Source organism: Lagenorhynchus albirostris, chromosome 15, assembly GCF_949774975.1.
Source record: "Lagenorhynchus albirostris chromosome 15, mLagAlb1.1, whole genome shotgun sequence".
Lineage (NCBI taxonomy): Eukaryota > Metazoa > Chordata > Mammalia > Artiodactyla > Delphinidae > Lagenorhynchus > Lagenorhynchus albirostris.
In genome coordinates, this window is record NC_083109.1 from 4,763,247 (window position 1) to 4,767,740 (window position 4,494).

Below are 4,494 nucleotides of genomic sequence, written 5' to 3' on the forward strand. Positions count from 1 at the left end.
TGCTACGGTCCCGGGTTCTGGCGTCCCCCCTGGCCCTCTTCCTGTCCGTCTCTCGCGAGTGCCCCCCTGCGACGTTCATAAGCCTTGCTCGCAACGTTCCGGGCGCGGGAGATCCCTACCCCCCCCCCCTGCCCCGGGGCACGGGAGCGCTCCGCCCTCTCCCGGGGTGCTCCCGCGACGCTCGGTTTCCCCTTCCCAACTGGGCCCAGGCACCGGGAGCGGGCCGCCGGGCGGGCCTGAGCCTCGAGAGCGTGGCCCCCACGTTGCAAACAACCGCCAGGGGCCTGGGCGCGGTTATTAGAGTGGAGTCGAGCGGCAGGCAAATTTGGGCTCCTGCAGAGCCGTAGTTTGAGGCGCGCGGAGTTGGGGCGGGAGAGGAAAAGTTGGAGACGACTGCCTCTGGAGGCCGAGCACGCTCCACTGCAGGCGGAGGCTCACGCTCGCTTTTTTTCTTTTTCTTTCTTTTTTTTTTTTTTCCAATTCTGGAAAAAAAAAAAAAAGATGTATCAGAAAAACAACCAGGAGGGAAAAAAAAAAAAAAAAGCAAAAGCAAAATCTGCAGCTAGAGCTCCAGGCTGCCTGGGCCGCGCCGCCGCTTGCGGTCGGGGGTCGTGGGGGGTGCCCGCCCTCCCCGGCTGCCGCTTTCTGTAGGGGGCACTGCAGGGTTGTAGAATCTCAAGTGGAAAAGTTCCCCGAAACTTTGACAGCCCCCTCCGCCCCCAGCAACTTTTCCCTGCCTAGTGGGCCCACGCGTCGGCGTGCCAAGCCTGGTCCCGCGCCCCCCGCGCCCCCGGCCCGCTTTCCGGCGCTGGAGTCGGGTCGGGGAGCCCCTCACGACCGCGGCTGGAGGTTGGGGACCCGGGTGGCCGGGATTCGGGCAGGGGCTCCGCCGGGGCGCGTTGGGATCGAGCCGCCCGAGCCCGAGCGCGCGAGCAGGGACTAGGCGGTCGCCCCGAGAGGTGTCCAGCCCGGGGCCACACCACGGGCCGCACGAGGCCACCCCACCGGCGGCACGAGGTCACCCCCTGGGCGACCCGAGGCCGAAGCCCGAGCCAGAAACGGCCTGGGCCGGGCGCGCGGGCCCGAGGGGGTCGGGGTCGCGGAGCCAGGCGGCCGCGCCTCCCCCGGGCCCGGGCCCGGGGCTGTGCAGGCTTCCCCTCCCCGGGCGAGCCGGGGCCGCCGTGCCACGCTCGCGACTGAGGTCTTAACAAAGGAAAATCGCCCCGGCATTCGGGAACGGCCCCCATCCCCGCAATTGGTCCTGCATTAAACAAACTTTACACACACGTGTGTATTTTCCGAGCGTTTCCCGCGTGCTAAGCTCCGGGTTTGCAAAAAAGAAGGAAAGCAAAACGGGAAACACAAAGCCGGTGTCGGCGCTCACAAAGGGCGGCCGCCCAGGCGGCGCGGAGACCCGCGTGCGGCTCTCAGCTGCACCCGCGGGGCGCCCGGCGGAGTTCCGCCGGGCATCCGCCGGGCAGCTGGCGACCTGCTAGATAGAAATATATCATTTTTCTTTCCTAAAGGAGAATGTTTCTGTGCATCGGTTGTGTAACTAAAAATTGTTGTGAAACATATCTTTGGGAAGGATATATCAAAATGCATAAAAGAAAAAGAAACGGGAGAGCCAGCGAGCAGGGCTGGCGCGTTCGTTTCGAGGAAGGGGCTGTGGTTTCCGGAGCCAGGCGGCGGGAGAGGGAGATGCGCGGGTTAGCGGCGCTCGTTCGCGGGCTTTCGCGGGCGGTGGACGATGCTCGGGGGAGACAAAACCTCGCAACCGTCTCGCCGCCGCGTGTCTCCGCGGACAGCGAGCTGCCTGCCTCTCCGAGCGGGAGGCTGCGGCGGGAGAAAGCCGCTGCTCCAAAGGCAGGGACCCCGCTTATCTCGTGGAGGGAAATTCGGGGAACCTGTGTGCGGACCCCCGGCAAGCTCGGCACCCCGGGAGATATGTGCCTGTTTGCCGAAAGAGGGAGAGAACTGTCCCCACACCGCGTGCGATCCCCGCAGTGAGACCTGACCCGGGGCGCACGGCTAAGCCCCCTGCTCCCCGCTTCGGGGGACAGATATTGTAAATAACAACCGAGCCGGTGTTCGGCAAGACATCAGATTAGAAACGTGGTCCGCACCCTGTTCCTTTCTTTTGAGCACTCATCACCTTGCAAAGCAGGGACGTGTTTATCTCTGGCTTTCTCCCCCAGGCTAGAACGTGATCTTCCTGTTCAGGCACCGTGTTTTATTCATCTTTGTACCCTCTGCCATTTCATCTATTTGGGGCCAGGCTCCAGATAAATGTTTTGTTTTGATGTGCATGAATGAATTAGAGACCCGCGATACCCTCCACAAACTCTCTGACCTCCCTCAAGTGACTTTAAGCCTTTAGAGCCCTTATCGGTTAGGAAGGGGAAAATGTGGGGGTTTAAAAATCCGTATAATCCGTGCCCTGTCTACCTCTCGGGGCTATTGTGAAGATCCAATGAGATAAGTGAAAACCTTTGTCAACTATCAGGTACTGAGCAGATATTATATAGGATGGTTATTCATTCATTCCCTTCACTGGGAAAGCTTAACAAAGTAATTCCTGGGCTTGTGTTTCAGCAGATGGTGGTCACCCTTCCTGGTCAGTCTTAAATATTTATTGCAGGACAATCTCGTTCTTACATTTAGGAAATCAATCAAGCTTCCATTTCTTTGAGAGAGATGAACGGGCGCTTGCCCACATAAATAATGGAAGAAAAATCCCTGTATTCTCCAAACAGCCACCTCAAGCAACCCGAGAGCCCAAGAGCAGGGAAATCATGAAGAATCCGTGAGACTGGCATAGCAACCCAAAGATGGCAGCGTGCAGTTATAACCTGGCTGCGTCCAGGCACAAGATCATGTGCATGAAACAGTGTTAAGTGAAATGGAAGCCCTGGCCAGGGCATGCACACTGGTGGAGACCGTGTCCAGTCCGTGTACGCCCTGACCCATACTGGAAGGGAGGTGGGTTGGGGGGAGAGGGAGGATGTAAATCATTACATTTGAATGTTCCTTGGCTGTTTTATTTTCCTGTCAAGTGGCTCAAGCCTGATTTTTTTTTTTTTCAAGCATTCCCTCATGGCCAAGTATGTGTTTCCTTGGAATTGAAATCTAGGTTGATGGTTTTATATTTTAAAAGCTTTCATTGTGACTCATTCTTGGCCTGGGATAGGATTCTGTAATACTCCCCAAGCTCAAAGAGCCTGGGTGTCCTGTTTCTTGGGCTTTGTACCCACTTTCTAACATTTTGCCAGTGGATGCAAGAAGTCACTTTGGGAGACAAGTGTTTCATTGTCTTCTTGTCATCTTAATCAGTGAGGAAGGGAACCATAAACATGGACTTTCCTGGCTGAAGCCAGACAATGGCAGGGGCAGGAGAAGGTTTTCAAGTGCAGATAGGTCAGTGGTTAGACAAAATGGGTCAGCAGCGCCAGACCCACACCCTTCAGGGAAGGAGTTTAGATGAGATAGGGCTCACGGAGCCCTCATCTGGGGCCAGCGCGTACTAAGTGTGCCGACCGTGGCCACGTGTTTTATTTCAGGAGCCGTCTTGCTGACACAAAGCTCACGTAGGCTGGACTCTCCCTGGAAGGCTTCACGGCAAACTCCAAATAGTAGGTCATGGTGGTGGGAACTGGGTACTCCCTGAATACATTTCAAAATTCTTATTCTGTGTCTTAGGAACCCAGATGTGTCTAAACAGGTGGAAAAGGGGTTTAAACAGTCTCAAATGGACACCTTTTACCTTGGGCCTTCCTAGCACCTTTTGGAAGACAGATGGTCATTCTTTTATCAGGATGAGCAGCAGAAGCCCCTGAGCCTCATGAATGTCTCCTCTGCACAGATCCGACGTAACAGGCAGATTCTGACCAGATTTAGGAAACAGGAGCTTTGTGATCTGTCTCCCCAAATAGCTCCTCAAAACCTTGAGTATTTCCAACCTCTGGAAACTCCCTAGCTCTGTCTGCCTTCAGCCACAATGCCTCTCGTGAGCAGAGAGATGCCAGAGAGAGGCAAGTTTTGTTTTGTCCAGACTCCATTAGGTTTTTATAGCAGACAATTCAATTCAGGAAGCATTTCTAAAAAATCTAGCAGTGGCTCTGCCTAGCTCTTGCCAGGCACTGCTAAAACGGCTGAACCAGAGCAAACCTCTGGCCTTCAAGGAATGCAGCCTCCACTGTTGTGCCCAAATGCTGCTTCTCATCATGTGTGTTTCTCCAACAGCCTAACACACACTCTCTCTTTCCCTCCATCCATCCTCTACCCTGCAGCCGTGGTGACCTTTCCAAAGCGCGACTCTCATCATGTTACTGCCTGATTGAGGCTCTGAAACAGCTCCCTCTGGCCCACACCAGCGACGCTCAGCAGAAAACAGGTGTTCTCCAAGCCGGGCCATCACTAATAGTAACTAATGACGGTCTTTTCTTGGTTGGCAGAAACAGATTAAGCTAATTGATGGAATAGTCTCCATCTTAA